Genomic DNA, 22,459 nt, shown 5'->3' with positions numbered 1-22,459 from the left:
ATCCACTGACTTGCATGGTATTCGCTAGACCACAGCATCGAGGTTATGTCAGTGAACCGCACTCACTCCAAAGCAAGCTGATTGCTATTTGCGCACTCGAAGGAAGAGGATGGGGTAACCTTCATTGTGAAATACAATCAACAATTACCCCTTTTAATAAAATTAATGAACATGTGTAATAAATTGTCTTTAATGGTAACGGAATGATCTCTCTTCCGTGTAAGGCCAGGAACCTTCACCTCGGAAATATTTATTAATTCAGTCGTGATTTATTACACTGTCGGCCAAATCTTTTAAAGGTCTATTGAGAGGCATTCGTATCTACCTGTTGGGCAACTTTCATGTGTAATCGACTCCGCTCTATTCCTGGTCTTGAAACAAGAGCTCATTTCACTGTAACATCCCCCCAAGGATATACAAACTCTCTATGTCAACGAAAGTAAAGGCTACAACAGCAGTAGCGTCCTGAAAAAAAGTTCTACCCGATATGACAACTATGCAATAACAGTGGTCAATGTAGGACTGCACGTTGTTTGTCGCAGGAGTAAGAGGAGTCCTTTATTTTATTTTATGCTCGACCATGCAGAAATGTAGTAATTATACACCTGGTAGTAGCCCTTTAATGCACCTCATTAAAGTACACCTATTCATTATAATTCAGTTGTTCAGCTAATATGAAATCACCATTGTACCATTATAAAACCGCAAGTATCGATTATTCTCGGATATGCAATCGAAAGACAATTAGCGAAAAGTCACGGAGGCTGGAAATCCAATACTGTCGCAGAAGGTTATATTCTGTTACTATAATAATTAGCGTTAATTGTAAATAATATTCAAATAAATTCAATTTGTCATGTCGTTTTTCAATTCTAAATCAATTTCCAGGTTATATCAAGACTAATCTTCATGTTATTCTCTAGATTATATCAAGATCAATGACATTCGTGCCTCGGAAAAAATCAATACTTTCGGCGTCTGCGCACATCTCACAATTCAGGTCAGTTTCGCTCCTCACTTACATAACCATAACATGAATACTTATGAATAATTTCAAGTTAGAAATATGGTCGAGCATAAAAAGTCGTATGAAACTTGCCTATAATGGTAATTAAGATGCTCGTATGAAAATTATGAAACTCGCTTGCGCTCGTTTCATAAACAAACATACTCGCGTCTTAATTACTACCAGTATAGGCTCGTTGCATAATGTACTATTATTTTATTGGGTTATTTTACGACGCTGTATCAACATCTCAGGTTATTTAGCGTCTGAATGAAATGAAGGTGATAATCCCGGTGAAATGAGTCCGGGGTCCAGTACCGTAAGTTACCCAGCATTTGCTTGTATTGGGTTGAGAGAAAACCCCGGAAAAAACCTCAACCAGGTAACTGGCCCCGACCGGGATTCGAACCCGAACCACCTGGCTTCGCGGCCAGACGCGCTGACAGTTACTCCACAGGCATGTACTTCGCGTAAGTCCTTCTGCACTTAGACCTATAGGGAAACCGACGCATTGTGCGCTTTGCCAAACGTAAAGCAAACAAGGGTCCGGGAAAACCGAATGCGTCGCCCATCAAAAATAAACATGTGACTCAATAAGAATGCCGGGAAGTTAGGTTTGAATCACTCTGTACAAATCCCACAACAAAGAATGAGAGGGGTAGAATCCCTATCAGTGAATTTTCAGCTCAGGAAATAGAGAGATAGCTTAAGTACCGATAAAAAATAATAGACGCCATGAAGGCGTAGAGTTCAATGCTATCATGAATGAGGTGGTATAATCGGCATCACGCTCCGACCGTCTTTTACCACCGGGAAAAGCCGGCACTCAATTTGAGTGAACTCCAGCTCAGGTACGGAATCTTCCATAATATGACGACACGGGACGTACAGAAACTTTGCCTCCCACAATACGCCTGTTATACACGCCAAAGTTCAAGGGTGTTTGTCGGGCGTTGCATGCGTACATTTCACCTGAAACTGATCTGAATCACTGAAGAGATTACTCATTCGTACGTAGTGTAGTGCGAATTACTGTGTTTTTCTTATAATGTTTGATAGCATTGAAATTATTACTTATTCGTGCGTAAGGTAGTTTTTATTTCTAATTATTTAATAACAATGAAGGGATTACTCATTCGTGCATATTGTAGTGCAAGCTATTGTGTTTTTTTTTTTCAATTGTTTGAGAAAAATGGAGGGATTACCACGCGTGCGTATTGTAGTGCAAGTTATTGTGTGTTTTGTTTTTATTTGTTTGATAACAATCAAGGAATTACTCATGCGTGTGTAATATAGTGTAAGCTAGTGAGTTTTGTCTAATTCATAACATTGAAGGGATTATTCGTTTGTGCATATTGCACTGCACGCTATTGTGGTTTTTCCAATTGCTTGAGAAAAATGAAGGGATTACTCATGCGTGCGTATTATAGTGCAAGTTATTGTTTTTTTTTCAATTGTTTGATAACAATGATGGGATTACTCATGCGTGCATAATGTAGTGTAAGCTAGTAGGCTTTCTCTAATTGATAACACTGATGGGATTACTCGTTCATGCATAATATAGTGCAATCTACCGAGTTTTTTTTTAATTGTATGATAAAACTAAAGGGATTACTCGTTCGTGAGTAATGTAGTGCAAGCCATTCTGTTTTTTCTAATTGCTTGGGAACATGAAGAGATTACTCATTCGTATTAGTGTAGTGCAAGCTATTGTGTTACTTCTAATCGTTTGAGAATAATGAAGGGATTACTTATTCGTGCGCGGTGTAGTGCAAAATATTGCTTTTTTTTTTTACAATTCTTTGAGAATAGTGTATAGCATATTGAAACGAGTTTCTGTAGTGTTAAGTTATGCAAAAAATGAAAGAAAAATATCGATCATTTCGAAAGAAGTGATTAGCGAACTATTTCGGAACGATGTTCGAAAAAGAGTTTAAATTTTGATGTGGATGAAAAGTGACCGGTACATTTTCCCTTACCTCTCCATCAGGGACAGAGTTTAAGACTATGACAAAGTCACTCCGAAGGAAAAACGCTAAGTATTTTTATCGCTAGTAAAAATTCATCGCTCTCTGCCGGATTTGACCACGAGAACGTCGGCTGCAACTGCAAGCACCGTAACCACTACACTACCAAAGACGACTCATAATATATATGACAGAATAACAAGTCTTAAATTGGCACACCAAAATTGTGATATTTTTTTCACTTCCGTCTTCTATAGCCTTAAGTTCTGGGACCTCCATCAAGAGAAGTTCTCTTTTACTCCGTATTATTACAACTACTTCCACAGCACTATTTACTGTACAATTACATACCTTGCAGTAGTTTTCATCGTGAGCATTCGAAGAGAAAAGCAAGTGTGTAACACTTCCTTCTTCCAAGTGGCAATGAAGTGCCAGTCAACACTGGAGACGTTTAGCGATTACTAGAATAACTAATCACCTCGAATGTTTCTCATAATGTGCACTGACAACAATAACTCATCCTTATCACTGCGAAACCGCTACGAGAGTTTCAAGACCTTCGTAACTATCCTTAACACTGGTAAGTAACGATCGTTGAAAATGTGCATTTTCTTCGTAACTTACATCAGAGACAAAACAGTAAATTTAGAAACTACAAGTGGACTGCGTTAACACTTGTGCACAAAAAGGGCATTTTTAATAATAAACAAAACAATTTGTCAGTAATTTGTCGAAAATGTTAAAATATCTCTTTTGCCATTCCCACTAGCAACATATAATAAATTTGTCTTGTGTGAGCCCAAAATCAAGATGGTTGCAACCAGTGGCATAAGCAGAATTTTGTCAAAAGTGGTCATTATTAAAACTGTTTACAATTTACATTATTAGTATTTTAAATTTTGTATATTGTTATTATTATTATTATTATTATTATTTTACGGTATATTATCAATATTAGGGGAGAGTTGGGTAGTATCGGACATCGGGTAATATCGGACAGTGATATTTCTTTCATCTACCACCAGATGGTCGTACCTAAGTGAGATGGTTACTTTTCTGTTTGCGACATCTGAACACTGCTACTACCATCTGGTGGTAGATGAAACATCACTGTATTACCATCTGGTGGTAGATGAAAGAAACATCACTGTCCGATATTACCCGATGTCCGATACTACCCAACTCTCCCTTATACTAGGGCCTATGTCCTGATAGAGCATATTCATGAATATCCTTATAAATTCTTTGAAACGTAATTTTTACATAGACATCCAATTTTTAACAAATTTTAACTTCTGTTTAATTTTGTATAATAAAAAATGCTTATGTCATTATTACATTTACACAATTTTATATTATATATTCAACAGTTATTTCTAGATTGTAGGGATAAACTGATAGGTAAGATGCTTTACATAACAGAAAAAACCATGGAAAAATCAAATATATTGAAATATATGTATTTTTTTTAAGTTCAAGGAGGAGTTCAAATCCGGTAACCCCTTTGCGTACGCCCCTGGCTGCAACAATATTTTGAAGCTGGGACAGGCACAAGAGCCTAATCCCTTTATGAAGAAGGTGATGTTGAACTGATGGAAATCCTTGTGCACTCAAACCAAAGACAAGACACTGTTCAATTTGCTTTATTCTTGTCCTCACTTCAAAAACTCTTTGCACCGCCACGGTAGCAATAGCTAAGAAAGTCGTAGCTGACGTTTGGGAAACAATAGAAATCAGCGGATCTTACGCAGGCATTAACCAATAACCGAGGTACCCCTCATGTTTAAGATATCAAGTCTCGTAGTTATGCGAAAGCTTGGAGCGGCCAAGGATGCAAATGCATGCCCCAGTGATATGAAGATAATGCAAATTACACAACTCATTAGAAGCAATACATGTACCAGCCTGTGTATGCATCTGCAAGCAAGCTAATCGCCACGGTACGTGTCAGCAGACGCAAGGCCTAATCAAAGTAGGTGACCCATTCAACTTCCTCTGACGTAACATAATGCATTATCCGTCGGGTGTAAAGATGCTTTGTTTACGGCTAAGGCTAATTGATTTCTATTTACGACCAAACACATAAAATAAGGAATTATGAGATCTTACCCTGTAGTAGGCTGTTTCATGAATTTCCTCAACTGAACACAATGCTTTCATACTTACTTACAAATGGCTTTTAAGGAACCCGAAGGTTCATTGCCGCCCTCACATAAGCCCGCCATCGGTCCCTATCCTGTGCAAGATTAATCCAGTCCCTACCATCATATCCCACCTCCCTCAAATCCATTTTAATATTATCCTCCCATCTACGTCTCGGCCTCCCCAAAGGTCTTTTTCCCTCCGGTCTCCCAACTAACACTCTATATGCATTTCTGGATTCGCCCATACGTGCTACATGCCCTGCCCATCGCAAACGTTTGGATTTAATGTTCCCAATTATGTCAGGTAAAGAATACAATGCGTGCAGTTCTGCGTTGTGTAACTTTCTCCATTCTCCTGTAACTTCATTCCTCTTAGCCCCAAATATTTTCCTAACCACCTTATTCTCAAACACCCTTAACCTATGTTCCTCTCTCAGAGTGAGAGTCCAAGTTTCACAACCATACAGAACAACCGGTAATATAACTGTTTTATAAATTCTAACTTTCAGATTTTTTGACAGCAGACTAGATGATAAAAGCTTCTCAACCGAATAATAACACGCATTTCCCATATTTATTCTGCGTTTAATTTCCTCCCGAGTGTCATTTATATTTGTTACTGTTGCTTCAAGATATTTGAATTTTTCCACCCTTTCGAAGGATAAACCTCCAATTTTTATATTTACAATGCTTTCATTGTTAAACAAATACGTAGATCTATATGAACATAACAAGATTTTCTTTTCTTTTTTTCTGAATTGTGGTGAGTTGAATCTGCGTACACTGCCATATCACACTAACCCCCAAGCTAGGCATATTCTCGCCCATACCGGCCGGCGGTGTCCAGTTATGCATGAAGGCAACTCCACGCACGTCTTGTTTCTCAACCTCCGTCGGACCCTGGCATCAATTATACCGGGCAGCGAGATATTATCCAGCAATTTGTCGTTTTACTTTTCTAAGCATTTTTCACGAATAAATATTTTATAGTGAAAATATTCTTTTCGTAATTGTGCCGAAAAGCGCAAATCCAATTCGTCTCCAAACTCTAAATTCTAAAATCTAGCTAAATAACATGTACGTAGCAAATATCACTGACCAAGCCACTTATTTTTTAATGATCGGAAATTTTTCAGACAATTTTTCCATCATATAGCTTTGTGAAACTGCATTTTCCGCCATGATCGGCTTAAAACGAAACAGAGGAACCACCTGCTGCAACTTTATGACTTCTTCGTTTGGCTATCACTTCAATTCAACCCAGAATTAGGAATGAAAGAGTAATGGAACGGTGAAAAATTCCCTCCGGATCTTAGGAAGCTAATGAACAGAAGACAGCAACAAAAGGTTCACTACCCTCGCTAAGGCCTTAAAAATATTTAGGTGTAATAACAAATAAAATATATTAAGCACCAAACTTAATTTTTCAATAAATTATAATTATTGCTGTGTTAAGGTGTCACGTTTTTAAATTCAAAATATTAATTAGTTATGAAACGTAAAACAACATTGCAGTTATATGAACACCAATAAATATAATACACTTACTTACTTACTGGCTTTTAAGGAACCCAGAGGTTCATTGCCGCCCTCACATAAGCCCGCCATTGTTCCTATCCTGAGCAAGATTAATCCAGTCCCTACCATCATATCCCACCTCCCTCAAATCCATTTTAATATTATCTTCCCATCTACGTCTCGGCCTTCCCAAAGGCCTTTTCCCCTCTGGCCTCCCAACTGACACTCTATATGCATTTCTGGATTGGCCCATACGTGCTACATGTCCTGTCCATCTCAAACGTCTGGATTTTATGTTCCTAATTATGTCAGGTGAAGGATACAATGCGTGCAGCTCTGCGTTGTGTAACTTCCTCCATTCTCCTGTAACTTCATCCCTCTTAGCCCCAAATATTTTCCTAAGAACCTTATTCTCAAAAACCCTCAATCTCTGTTCCTCTCTCAAAGTGAGAGTACAAATTTCACAGCCATACAGAACAACCGGTAATATAACTGTTTTATAAATTCTAACTTTCAGATTTTTTGACAGCAGACTAGATGACAAAAGCTTCTCAACCGAATAATAACAGGCATTTCCCACATTTATTCTGCGTTTAATTTCCTCCCGAGTGTCATTTACATTTGTTACTGTTGCTCCAAGATAATAAATGTAATATAATTATTAAAAAATTAGTAAAAATCAGACATGTTTCGGAGATGCTTCTCCATCCTTAAAGGAGCCAAGCAACAACGCGGTTCGATCACCTGAACCAGCCGTCGTGGTAAAGTCACTGAGGATGGAGAAGCATCTCCGAAACATGTCTGACTTTTACTTATTTTTTAATAATTATATTATATTTATTAGTGTTCATATAACTGTAATATACAATTTTTTACATTTCATATCAAATCTATGAACACTGTATAATTGGCCCAACATGTGTGGTTTATCTTTGAATATATTAATTAGTGTTAGAAATACTGTTAAAATTGGGAGATTCATACATTTTTATACATAAAATTACATACACTGCACATAAAAATATTTGACGTGTGTATGTGTGACAGGCCTAAGGGACATTCTTCTGCTGCTTGCCCTGCTCAGCTGACTTATGTGGTAAGTTACAGTGCATATCATTCTTCCCAACAACATGCTACAAAACTTTATTAATCCAGTGATTGATAATTAATTAAATTATTTGTCACCATTTTCATAGTGTACCATACTCTGTAAGTATTAAGACTACGCCATAATTAATTATTGATACTGATATTAGTTAAATCTATGAACTTAAAAAAATGGAAAGATATTTATGAGTAAATGTATTGGGACCTAAAAATCCGTACCCTAATAATGAAACATGTCTGTGATTTACATGGTGTCATTTTCTACATAATACAGGGTGGAAGTGATATAACTGTAAAGATTGAAAGGGGTAATAGAATACATTAATTAAAAAAACTACTATACGTTTTATAATTAAGTGCATGGTTAATTACAAAAGTGTGCATAGTTTGGTAATAGAGCGTCGCTGACTCACGTAAGAAAGCACACACGCATTCGGTCTGAACAGCAAGTTCCGTCTCTTAGTCACACCAGTAGGATTAGCAGACTTCCTAATGCCAGGAAATAACGATATGACGTGTCAATTTTTTTTATTTAATTTGCAAGAAAATGGTCTATTTATTGAAAAAAAAGGTAAAGGGATGAATAATTTCTTACCAGTTTCCCTAATGATAAGAGTAAAAATCAGAATCGAGTAAAACGGTGTTAACATTGAGGAAAAAATTATTTTTTTTTCTGAGAAAAGTGTTTATTTGGGACTAATATGGTGTTAAAATTGTTTGTTTTACAGTATCCAAGGGATAACCTGTTAAAATCTACACAGTTCTATTACTTCCAGTCCGCATCATCAATTGAAACCTGGATTTAGCAGACTCCAGACACTTAGCATCTTGGCACGAGATGAGATGCGAAGTGCTGCAGCGAAACGGGCAGAAGGACCACACCCGCAGATAAGACATGACAGGTTTCGTCACAGCAAACATTCCATACCCACTACAGTGCACTTACACGCACTGAATAGACAATGCCTCGCCCGACTGCGTAATACGAAAGTAATGTTACGTGCTGAGGTGTCGCGAAGAGAAATGACAAAGTAATAGATGCCTGTATCAGGTAAAGCGAAACCGTGACATTACACAGCTGTTAGTCGGTAATAGCTTAGCACTTCAATGCTGCTTCAATCATTAGGAAGCACTATAAACCTGGAGCACGTCCGAACTCGTATACATTTTACTTCAGTTGCAAGCTCAATAAAAATAATGTTATGTTATGTTGTGCAATACTTAGTGGATTCTTTCAGTCACGCAGAATCCAAAGCTTGTGCTTTCATTATCTCTAACCAGGGCTCGAAGTGGACGTTTTCACGAACCGGAACGCTTTATTTTCGTGGACACGGTGCTGCTGATGACGACGAAATTATATCACCAGTGACATAACACTGTCACAATGAAATATTTATATACACATCAATTAATATAAAGATTTAGAACATACGTCTTCCGAAATTTTCATCTTTCTATCATATTTACAAAAACTGAAACCACCTTCAACAATACTGCCCTATTGTAGTTAGCTTTCAACAATACTGTTCCTTTGTAATTTACCTTCAAAGATACTGTTCTCTTGTAATTTATTTTCAATGATATTGTTCTCTTGTACTTTACCTTTAATGATATGGTTCAATAATATTGACTTGTAATAATTCATCTGCAATGTTATTTTAAAATTACCTTTCTTGTAATTTACCTTCAATAATACTGCCCTTTTTGTAATTAGCCTTCAATAATATTGTTCCCTTGTAATTTACCTTCAAAGATACTGTTCTCTTGTAATTTATTTTCAATGATATTGTTCTCTTGTACTTTACCTTTAATGATATTGTTCAATAATATTGACTTGTAATAATTCATCTGCAATGTTATTTTAAAATTACCTTTCTTGTAATTTACCTTCAATAATACTGCCCTTTTGTAATTAGCCTTGAATAATATTGTTCCCTTGTAATTTACCTTCAAAGATACTGTTCTCTTGTAATTTATTTTCAATGATATTGTTCTCTTGTACTTTACCTTCAATGATATTATTCAATAATATTGTTGACTTGTAATAATTCATCTGCAATGTTATTGTAAAATTACCTCTCTTGTAATTTACCTTCAATAATACTGTCCTTTTGTAATTAGCCTTCAATAATATTGTTCCCTTGTAATTTACCTTCAAAGATACTGTTCTCTTGTAATTTATTTTCAAGGATATTGTTCTCTTGTACTTTACCTTCAATGATATTGTTCAGTAATATTGTTGACTTGTAATAATTCATCTGCAATGTTATTGTAAAATTACCTTTCTTGTAATTTACCTTCAATAATACTGCCCTTTTGTAATTAGTCTTCAATAATATTGTTCCCTTGTAATTTACTTTCAAAGATACTGTTCTCTTGTAATTTATTTTCAATGATATTGTTCTCTTGTACTTTACCTTCAATGATATTGTTCAATAATATTGTTGACTTGTAATAATTCATCTGCAATGTTATTGTAAAATTACCTCTCTTGTAATTTACCTTCAATAATACTGCCCTTTTGTAATTAGCCTTCAATAATATTGTTCCCTTGTAATTTACCTTCAAGGATACTGTTCTCTTGTAATTTATTTTCTCTCTTGTACTTTGCCTGCAATGATGTTGTTCAATAATATTGTTAACTTGTAATAATTCATCTGCAATGTTATTGTTCATTTTTTAATGAGACTTCTCTCTTGTAACATCTTCAATGATACTGTTCTCTTGCAATTTACCTTCAATAACATCGTTTTTTAAGTTGAGTAACTTTACAATGTTTTATCAATTGCGACGGTTATCTAGCGTCTGAGTAAAATGGTGGTAATGCCAGCGAATGAGTCCAGGAGCATTTGCTTTTAATGTGTTGTGGGAAAGTCACGGAAAAAACCTTAACCAGATAACTTGTCCCAATTATGATTTGAACCCGGGCCTGCTCGTTTCACGGCCGGACATTCTAACGTTACGCCACAGCGGAAGACAATAATATTGTTCTTTCGTAACTTACCTTCAATGATAATGTTCTCTCGTAATTTACTTCCAATAATATTGTTCTCTTGTAATTTATCTTCAATGATATTTATTCTCTTGTAATTTACCTTAAATGATTTTGTTCTCTTGTAATTTATCTTCAATGATATCTTTTGTCTTCTACCTTACCTTCAATGATCTTACTCTTTTCTACACGGCCTCTTTAAAATGGCGCTGTTGACTAACTTACAGATGACAATTGATGAACAAGCAAAATGACCTAATGATTCTACCATTCTAATTGTTTTTGGTAGGGGGAACTTGGCTGAATGTGTCTGTAATTTGTGTGTGATACTCAAGACTCAACAACTTGGTATGGGCTCCGCTGATATGTCGCGTTTTCCATTTCCGACATCTCCTTGTAATATTTAATGCGAAAATCGTTTTCTACATAAATGAACTGAAGTAAATTAAGAGAACAAACGTCCTACATCATTTTTTTTTAATCACAAGTTTCATATGCTCTATTGGGAATTGAATTCTTGCACTTAAGGAATTAAATACTTCTTAATTAAGAATCGATCCTCGTCGAATTACAAAAAAATAAATACTAAATAAAAAATAATTCAAGTGTATGTGACTACTTCGTATGATATCAGCTATGTCTGTACAGTGTGATGTCTAGCACAATGGACGTGTTAACTTTTTTTTTTTTTTGTAGATAGCGTACACGAAGTGACAATGGCACACTTTCCTTTTACTGTAAAAACTAACTTTAACAAGGAAGAAGGAAGTAGTCATCCGCTGAACGACTATGAATGTCTGTAAGTAGCATTGACACATTAAATATTTATTACACAAATTTTATACTTGAGATATAAAATTCAAGACACGTTAAGTTCTAAGAAAGTAGAAATACATTAGAGAAAATCCAGCAATATTGAGAAACTAATTACACTTCAACTATTACTATACATAATACGCTATTAAAGGAAAATTTACTGAAAAAGTTTCCGGGGCTCATTTTCCCAAACCTAATGAAAGGACTTTCTTGAAGAAGGGTGGAGGCAACCAATGCACAGAACATGCATATGATAATAGATACCTTCCCAGTCCCATTGCCCATTGGGAAGCAAATGCAATTCCAGTTCTTTGTTGACAATAGCAAGTAAACCCTCTTGCAAAATGTTGTAGACCTATATATGAGTGCTTCGTTATTAAGACAAAACAGATCACACCAAATCCTGTAACACCAAACTGAATTCTTTTTTAGTTTGTTATTTAACGACGCTGTATCAACTACTATGTTATTTAGCGTCGATGAGATTGGTGATAGCGAGATGGTATTTGGCGAGATGAGGCCGAGGATTCGCCATAGATTACCTGGCATTCACCTTATGGTTGGGGAAAACCTCGGAAAAAACTCAACCAGGTAATCAGCCCAAGCGGGGATCGAACCCGCGCCCGAGCGCAACTTCAGACCGGCAGGCAAGCGCCTTAACCGACTGAGCCACGCTGGTGGCCCCAAACTGCAATTGAAGACCTCACCGGGTAAGGATGTAACCAACAAAACTGAAATTCATGTTTCAGGAGAAATGAAAATAATTTCAAGGTAATAATTCATTAGGCCCACATTTGCTGTCGCAACCATTTGACTAAACAAAACTTCAGCTATTGAACGCAATAATTTGTTATAAATAAATGCTTAAAAGTTACTTTTTCCACCTACATCACATATTTCAAGAATCTGATGTTACATCTTTTTTCCGGGGAGGTCTTCAATTCTTAGTTTGCGCAAGAATTTGGAAAATGAATGGGAAGTGCGATTGGGCAGTGTACGTGGTCACAAGGCTCTGTTCCTTTGCTCTCGCCAGTGGTTGTCTGTTCTGCCTCCGCTGTGCCGGTGTCCACGGAGAGGAATGCAATGGATGACGCCCACACTTCGACTACATTCACGTCCAAAACACAACTCCACTTTGCGAAGATAGAAAACTGTAAACACATTTTCATTCTTTAAATCACTGTTGTAAGGATTAGTGCAAGAGCGTGATTCTGAATAAAATCTTAAAGCTTCAAGTTTCACTTCCGTCTAAGCCGTTGGCAAGAAACTGTTCACATACTGTAGGTTCTTCATCCTAACTAACCTTACTCTAAGCCTATATTTTGAGTTTAGTTCGAAATATCCTAGCGATTTCCAACCTGGGGTACGCGAATGACTTGAAACGGGTCCATGGAACTAGGGTGTGTTTTCAAAAGGTATTTTAGCTAACCTTAATTTTCTAACGTTCTCTAATTTCTATCAGTTTGCTGGGACATTTTTTCTTTATTCACGACTTCAGAGACACAGAGTTCAAAAGGAATCAGTTCGTCTCAGAGATTTCTCTTGGCTTGCTTACCTATCCTATATTTTCTTTTTTAAATTCTAATCTTCAGGGTCCAACTTCAACTGTGTCCACCATTGAGAATAAAATCGAAGGAACTGTAAAGAAATTAAACTTTTGTCTCGCAGAGTTATCAACAGAGAATTCGATTCATTTCCCGCTCTCAGCTACTTTCTAGCAATGTAATTATGATGATGAGCTGAATGTCAGGAATGCCACCTAGGCCACCTGTCGGACTTGGACAACCAGCGCATATAGGCCTATAGGGCGCACAATGGTCCAAAGCGTGCCTAAGTGTAAGAACCCGTCTCGGGTTCAGCCCTTGAAAAGCCAAGCCTAGCCTAGTTCGGAAGTTGGACATGTAAATAACGTTGACATTGAACTCACGACATTTAAATGCCCACATGATGGCTTTAAAACACTCCAGCAGCAAGAAAGAGGTACTTCAGATTGTCATGGAAAATACAGTAATGCTAAACTACACCGGAACACATCTTCATGAAAGAATGTTAGGCTACCGTTCACGTAACAGCTATAGCATCGGCTGACTTGTGTTTTAATCTTGGTGAGACCACGTGGACTTACGGTAACAAAAGTGGTGTTGAGGCAGTTCTTTCGGAATTCGTTTCCCTCATCATAATAGCACCACTTTTTTTTTCAAAATAAACAATGTGTAGAAAACCGAAACTACTGATCGCCCCATTCGGCTCCAAGCGGGATACTCGAGCACCAGCCATACACGGGTGGCCGTTCTAGATTGCGTCATAACCTCCAGCGTGTTTGTAGTCATAGGCCTATAACTTCGGTTAATAATAGCATGCATATAATTATATTTTTATTTCATAGAGTGACTATAGTTCATGAATTACACCCGCATTTTCTGTAATCTGGTTCTACAGAATATTGCTGATGATATTACTGACCTATATTTAATAATTTCCTGATGAGACATGATCTTATTTAATAATAATAATAATAATAATAATAATAATAATAATAATAATAATCCGTGGCGCTACAGCCCGTAAAGGACCTAGAACGACCAGCCGGCTACTGGCCTCACGCCCACATGCCGAAGCAGAGGTGGACGGTCATCCAACCAGAATGGCGGTATCGTGTGGTTAGCACGATGATCCCCCCAGCCGTTATAGCTGGCATTCGCAACCGCATTTCGTTACCTATCGTAGATCCCCAAGTGCATCACGATGCTGGGTAGGCACCGGTCCCATCACTGGCCGAAATTTCATGAGAAAATTTCTTCCCCCATGAGAATTCGAACCAGCGCGCATTCCGTAACGCGAGTCCTAGGCAGGATGTCTTAGACCACGACGCCACGGCGCGGGACATGGTTTTATTTACGTTGTCAAATTGCTTCACAGAACAATAGATATTACAGTACTTACTTACTGGCTTTTGAGGAACCCGGAGGTTCATTGCCGCCCTCACATACGCCCGCCATTGGTCCCTATCCTGAGCAAGATTAATTCATTCTCTATCATTATATCCCACCTCCCTCAAATCCATTTTAATATTATCTTCCCATCTACGTCTCGGCCTCCCTAAAGGTCTTTTTCCCTCCGGCCTTCCAACTAACACTCTATATGCATTTATGGATTCGCCCATACGTGCTACATATAGATATTACAGTACTGACATTATTCGATTAAAACACTAAGTTCCATTACATAAGGAAAAAAGTTGTGTATGGTGTGTTATAACTGCAAGTAGAATAATACAGCCCATATTTTTTAACATACATTAAATTCAGAAAGATGTACCGCACAAAAATAGATGCACCATCTTTTTAATTGGTTACAGATAATGACAAGCAAAATGCATATTTTGAACAGAATTTTGCTATAGTAAACACTGCCCGGGTTCTTTGAAATTAATAAGGGAGGGTATTGGTCACAGGATCATTTCAAGTGTTTTATGACCTGCACGTTCTTCTAACCTTACCGTGTGCGACTAATAATTGCGGGAAGTTCTATAGAGTCTCTATTACAGATGAAGTTGAAGGCAATGTAAAAACAGAAATTAAAATAATTACGGAAGAACTTTTGCGTGTGAATGGAAACTTATGACGAAAGATTTCGGGCATGTGTAAATGCGGTCGGACACCACTTTAAACAACTCCTGCGAAAATATTGGTATTCAGTATGAAATAAAAACACAGTTATGTGCATACTATTGTTAATCAATGTTGTATGACTAGAAATAAGAGTGAGGTTATGAATCGATAATACCGGAACTTAGGTGGCCACGCATACATAGCTCATGCGCGCTCTGGTATTACATGTATCCCCAATGAAACTGAATTTGATTCTCGGCGAACGTTTCACAAACAACGTAACAGTAGAAATCACTAGACTTACCTTACGATTCTAAATCTAAATGAAGTCACTCTAAACATAAAGCGACTCATATGAACATAATTTAAGAATAAAGTAAAAGAGGCCTTCGTAAATAGTGCCGAATTATTAACTCGAAAAATACAGGATAATGGTAATCTACGGCAAGGTGGAAAGACAATCCCCCTTGAGAACGAACAAGCCATAGGCCTAATTCTTTGTGGTGGAAGAAAAGAATAAAGAGCATAGCTCCTCGAATACGGAGCACTCCAGAGATCTGTATTTGTTTTGTGCGAAGTTCAGTGGGTTGATATGTAAACGGAAGTAATTTCCATATTTTAAATGTTAATGTAGCGTGAACTGTCGTCTTGTCAAGGTGAACGTCAGTAAGCTTACAAACACAAACAAGTTCCTTACTACCTCCTAAAGAATAAATGTTTCAAAACAAATGTTGCAATATAATCAATTTACTGCTCGATCTTGTGTATGGCGAAATAACGCTAACAGTATAGCAGAGGATTATCTGTCATAATTATGTATTACCTGGCTTACACACTCTAACCAAGCATTCATTAATTATAAATTCTTGCCATTAAGAATGTTGAATACACGTCACTATTGAGCTCCATTCACACTAAAACTGTGAACTTAGACACTGAGGTTAAAGGATAAATTCAACTGACGTAGCTAATTCTTGTACTAAGAGACCAAGTGAATAAAACAACCTTGCCCTTTAAGAGACGAAACAACATTATATAATAGGCTATTGAAAAGGGAAAACAATACTACCGATAATAATCATCGCCATAGTATTCCCAGGCCTACAATTTACATTGTAATGTGAAACACTAGCATATTTGAACCGGACTACAGCCATTTCGGTTAGAGTTTCTGTAAATAAACGTCCATAGGCCTATATATTGTGTGTGTGTTTGTATGTGTGTGAGAAAGAGAGAAAAAGAGAGAGATTTAAAAGAGAGAGGAATTATATATAATATACAAGGCGAGCCAATGAAACGGGCGACTTTCAGATTCGTGTGTTTTCGGCTATTGTCGGGCATTTTAATTGTTACATGCAACAATCTATTCGTCATTCGATAACGTTTGTTTATAATGGATCGTAGGACGGGTGAACAACGTGCTTTTGCTATTGAGGCATATTACAAAAATAGTGATAGTTTCATTGCTGCACAACGGCTATTTCGACGTCATTACAATATCCATCGCAATGATCCGATACCATTAGCCCATGCAATACAAATTTGGATTCAGAACTTTGAAGTAACTGGTTCTGCGTTAAAGAAAAAGTCCAGGAAAGCAAAGACTTGTACGTATCCCGGAAAACTACGTAAGAATTGCTATGATCCGTAGTCCTAAACGTTCTGTCCGTCGTCATGCAATTTCATTTGGCTTGTCAAACACCAGTATACAAAGATTTCTTCATAAGAACTTACACATACATCCATACAAAATTCAAGTAAAACTTTAGAATAGTATCCTTTGTAGCCTTATTTTTTTAGATATCTACATATCGTACATTAATAAAGTTGAATTTTTCTGTGTGTGTAATGACGTCATTTTCATAGTCATCGTCATCTATATAAGTACTTTAGTGAATATATAAAGTCATTATCGATGTGCGCTGACATGAGAAAGAATGCGACTGCGTAAAAAAACTGTATTCTGCATCACTTTTGTAGTCCTGTCATGAGGAATATTAAAGATAACAAGACATTGTGGAGTGATATTAAAACAAAGAAGCAGCAATAGTCTTAAAAAGAGAAGTACGTACAGTAACTAGTACGAGTACAAAAGAAAATTACATAGCATATAATATCTTCTTACAGAAAAGTGCAGGTGGCGTTATCATTAACGGTTTTAATATGTGAACGGCCTTCAGAATCTAGTCAGCTAGTCCCCATTCCACGTGAGAGTTGTTCGTTACTATTTCACTCCGCATTAAAAGCATTAATACTTTCCTCCTTTTTTGCAATCTTTGACATTTTACAGCTGTCAGGAGTTGGCAATTGCATATTTATTTCTATCTTACAAAATAGACGGAAAGATGGCAAAAATCTCAAATGGGGTCAGCATCAGCACGATGGCGAATCTACAATTTAGACCAGGGCTGGACACCGGGAGTGAAACCAAACTCTAAACGGGGATGCTTAATATTCATCCATCACGATATCAACACTGCGCGGCGTTACGGGGAAGAAAGGGGTTGAAGAGAAGTCATATGGCATACATCTAGGCGATATTCCATTCCTCCCACATTTCGCGCAGGGTGCACCACAGCTGTCATGCGACACCATAGCTCCTGCAGGTTATGGGATAAGGGTGGAACGCAAAAACTGACCTTTACGTACCCCATAGGAAAAAATTCACAGATGGATTAAGTCAGGTGAGCACGGAGGCCCGCCTCATCAATTTTGGTCTTCCGCAGTGCAGTGATCAATCCAACGTTGAAAGAGATGGTCGTTAAGGTATACTCACGCATATAATGGTGCAAGTAAAAAAAAAAAAGCTCTGTGAGGCTTCGACATCTCCATTTTCTAACACTAACATTTTTCAACAATAGCTAGCGCATGTGCAAATAAGGTAGCCATTGTTAGCTGTCTATTGGGACCAAATGCGATGCTACAGCTTACACTTTCCGAAATAAACCATATTAAAATCGGAGCAATGATTTTGAGATATGTGAATTGATTGTGATCTACAACGTAGAACATCAGATTAAATTAAAAGTAAAACGAATTAGAAGTCCGAATGCTGATTCTGTCAGACAGGAGTTTCATCCTGTTATCCTGAAGAGGCAGGACGAACCTGCCCAATGTCCATCTCAGAGAATTTTTAACACTAACCCCTTATACAGAAGCAGCCCCAATCCATACCAGCTGATTACACTGAGGTTCGCTGAATATCTAGGTTTCAAGTAGGCAACCCTTCTCATCCCTAGAGCAATCTTGTCCGCTATAAATGTTACTATGGATTTTTCATTATAAATTCCCCAGGCTCGACCGGGACTGGAACGTGAACCGACTGCGTGACGGGCCGAATGTCTAGACCAGTGGTATTCAATCTCATGGTACGCGTACCCCCGGGGGTACGCCGGGCTATCTGAAGGGTACGTACCCCACTGATTACGTATGTAAAAATGCCGACATTTTATTATACTTGTTGATAATTATTGCATTACATTATTTGCAATAACGTATCAATTCTTGTTTTTACTTTCTTGAATAACATCTTACGTAAATCATTACTATTATTAATGTATAAGTAACTATTGTATAATAATAATAATAATAATAATAATAATAATAATAATAATAATAATAATATATTTTTAGTATTAGCAGTTTGGGAGTACAAACATACAACTGGTCTAGACCACTCATTCGCTATGTACTTCTCTTAATCATTCCTTGATCTGGTTAATTACGAATTACACGCAAATATAAGCAACAGCTGTGACTCAAATGGAAGTATTTCGACAATAAATCCAATGAATTCAGCTTTCATTTCCGACAGCAAGTGATTTATTTCTCTCTTCCAGAGAGAGCAAGTATGTGTCCCTTGTCCTGCGTCTATCCTGTGTTGCTTTAAGTGGAGATCTTGCGCCATGCTGGGCACATTATCATGGAGTTTCAGTAATTCAGTAATTCTCAAATGAAGAAGAAAGGGCTGTTGCCTATTATCATTATCATAATGGCGTGGTCGTGGTGATACAGTACTAAAATAAATTAGAATCACCCAATTCAACTTCATCTAATCTAATCTAATCTAATCTAATCTAATCTAATCTAATCTAATCTAATCTAATCTAATCTAATCTAATCTAATCTAATCAAAAAGACAGTGCAGAGAATATAATGTAGGCCTACGTGTTTGTTATTCTGTCATATCTATCACAACTCCCTTTCACTCATCCTTTCTTTCTCTTTCTAAATATTATAATTTTATAATAAGTGTATCTATACGGAATAGAAGCGAAGTAACTGTAAAAATTGAACGGGTCAAAAGAATAGATTAAAATAAATAAAAAACCTAATAAGGGGTTTGTTTATTAAGTAAATGGTTAATTAGACGTAGTTTGACAACAGTGCATCGCCGGGTCACCTACGAATTCACATATGAACTCAGACCTGAAAGGCAGAATTCCGTCCCTTAGTCACTCCAGGAGAGTTGCCAGATTTCCTCATGGCAGAAATTAACGATACGTGTTATAATCTTTTCATTTAATTTGCAAGAAAGTCTTTAATTTTATTTAAAAACTGCAAAAGGATTGATAATTCCTCATCAGTTTCTGTAATAAGGGGGATAAAAATAAAAATCAAACATATAGTAGGCCTATTTATCGATATTACACCCATATAATATTTACATTTTACTTCTTAATCACACGATATAGGCTAATCTATTGTGGTTTGTCATATCTAAGCCAATCTACCTAAATATCACAAAACCAAACTTATCTGTCCTGAAAGTAGATATAGCCTAGTGATTATCTATAATTTTATTGTGGTTTTGTTAATGTTTGGCACTGCTCTATGTTAATTTTTTACACCCGCTACGTCAGCATATATCTGTACTGTATTGTATTGTATTTATTAACATTCCATGGTATTCATACATTGCTTCACAGCTAGAATATGGAACAAGTCAAAAAACTTAATACTATTATAAAGTCTTAATTTATAATCACAATCTAGATGAAATATATACAGACGAGGTTTACAATATAGTCTACTAGTACAACACAAAGTTTTAGTATCAACTTCATGAAGCGTTATTGAATGTCATGAATTCACCTACAGATGAGAAGGCGTGAGAAATTAGGTACTTCTTTAATTTGGCCCTAAATAATCTTATGTTTTGAGTTTCATTTTTATATCGATAGGGAGGCTATTAAAAATGTTTACTGCTATATAGCGCACTCCTTTTTGATAGCACGATAGACTTGCCGATGGAGTATGAAAGTCATTTTTTGACGTGTATTTATGCTATGAACTGTTGATTTAGTTACAAAGGTTTCACGATTACATACGAGGAAGATTATCAATGAAAAAATATACTGATAAGTTATGGGCCTTATTTGTAGTTTTTTGAAAATATTCCTACACGATTCTCTAGATTTAGCACCTACTATTATTCTAATTACTCTTTTTTGTAATAGGAATATACTGTTACTATCTGTGGAATTTCCCCAGAATATTATTCCGAAACTCATTACGGAGTGGAAGTATGCAAAGTATAATATTAATAACTGTATTAATATATATGAACCCAAAGTTAAGAAATATTAACAGCAGAAAATTTTGGGTAAGTCTATTACAATATGAAGTTTTGAACACTGTTGCCTTCTTGTTTTCCTCTAGTATTTTCTTGCGAATGTGCCACTGATAAGCTGAAATCGATGCAATTTCTCACTTACATTTTGTCGCAGTTAAATATTACTCACAACCGTAAGTTGAAAATGACTGCATTACTTAGATCTATATTGGATTTTATAGAATGTAGGTATTGATTACGAATTCGGGAATTCCATTCCTCTGCCGGGTTTAAATCTTTGATATCCAGTCTGCACTCAGTCGACTGAGCCAACACGATCCAACAGCTTAGCTCGGCATTAATATTCAATACAACAAGCAGTTCGCGAGTCATTGTTTGCTCACGACCGCTGAGGGGCAAGAAAGATGCTGGCTGGACCAGCGAGAGATGGAAATCTCTGGGATGCTGCAAGCGAAACGAAACATTGAAGGGGAGGCGCCTACGAAGATTTCGTGGCATTCCGAAGAACTGCTTCCTTCCAAGAAGTGTCGTTGCCGTATGCTATCATTACCAAATAGTTTGAGAGGGAATTTCCGAGCCGAGGTGATCTTCACGACTAGATGGCCTCAGATAGTTACTGCATGGCCGAACGACCTTACGAAAGGTTAGACGAAACCAACCCATATAGTAGACCTCTGTGCGCATTCCAGCCAACCAATACTGTGACACGACAATATTGAAGATTACAAGTCTTGAATTATGGTCGGATAGAAACATACATCATGCACAGTGTTTAACAGCATTCCTACATGAAAATAAGAATAAAAGAACCATTTAGATTCATAAGAGAGGCTTCAAGATAGCATCTCCTTTCCTACAGTCTCTGCCCAAGAGTGTGCAGAGTCAGCGTGACTATCGTACGCAAGAAGTCAGTAGATCGAATTTCGATAAGGAAGCATTAATATGCATTTGTCGTGATTTACTTTCCTCGCAAGGAAAAAATCGGCAATTTCTTTTGCTACTAGCTCCATACTCACTGATTTAATCCTCTGCTAATGTAACGGAATTTTCTCCTTCCATCCAACAAATTCCGCGGTAAATCACTTTCTTAGACTATGGATGACCAGGAAATGAATTCCAAAGACTATATCTTCTTCTTTTCTTTAATTAATTTAGAATAGTGATCTGAAAAAGACAACAATCATTATCATAATATATGCACATTATTTATACGAGGTGCTTGATGGACGAAGGGTTACCATATTCGCCCTCTGGCACTGAGGTTCGCAAATTCAAGCATGACTGAAAACTGTGAATTTTTTAACAAGAGACTACAGATGTTAAAGCATGACTTCCTTCAAAAAGAAAGTGAATGTGTAGATTCGTATCGCAGATTTACAACACGTGAGAGGACAAGGAAAAGAAGACGTGGTCTTTAGGGCCCGGAAGTTCATGCATTTGCCTATTCTTTCTAGGCGTCCGCACTGGAGCCATATGCTGGTACATTTCTAAAAACATTATACATACATATTTTACATCATAGACAAACGTCATTTGTCCAGTATGTTAACAACTATACGCCATATTAAGGGGTTAGGTACAGCTTACAGCAGTAAAATTTTGGAAATATTCAACATTTTTTTCCTCCATTACTGTAACTTGTACAATAATGAAAATAAGTATGTGTAAAACACTGTCCTTCTGTTATATTAAAAAAATAATATTTTTACGATTAAAAACTATT

The 22,459-nt window shown here is 36.8% G+C and overlaps 1 protein-coding gene across 3 annotated transcripts in view; it reads right to left on the bottom strand.

Annotated features, from left to right (window-relative positions):
• ex (FERM domain containing expanded) overlaps positions 1-22,459 on the bottom strand; it is a 346,792-nt gene that overhangs the window by 169,270 nt on the left and 155,063 nt on the right. Inside the window, exon 1 of one of the 3 annotated variants that reach the window (XM_069830637.1) lies at positions 3,325-3,425. The exons of the other annotated variants lie outside the window; for them this stretch is intronic. The gene's annotated coding sequence lies outside the window, so the exon portion shown is untranslated. Of the gene's footprint in view, positions 1-3,324; positions 3,426-22,459 lie in introns of those variants that run through there. 3 annotated transcript variants of the gene reach the window in all.

The sequence above is a fragment of the Periplaneta americana genome, chromosome 7, assembly GCF_040183065.1.
Source record: "Periplaneta americana isolate PAMFEO1 chromosome 7, P.americana_PAMFEO1_priV1, whole genome shotgun sequence".
Lineage (NCBI taxonomy): Eukaryota > Metazoa > Arthropoda > Insecta > Blattodea > Blattidae > Periplaneta > Periplaneta americana.
The sequence above is the reverse complement of the archived record's forward strand: the minus strand, read 5'-3'. Positions and strand labels throughout refer to the sequence as shown.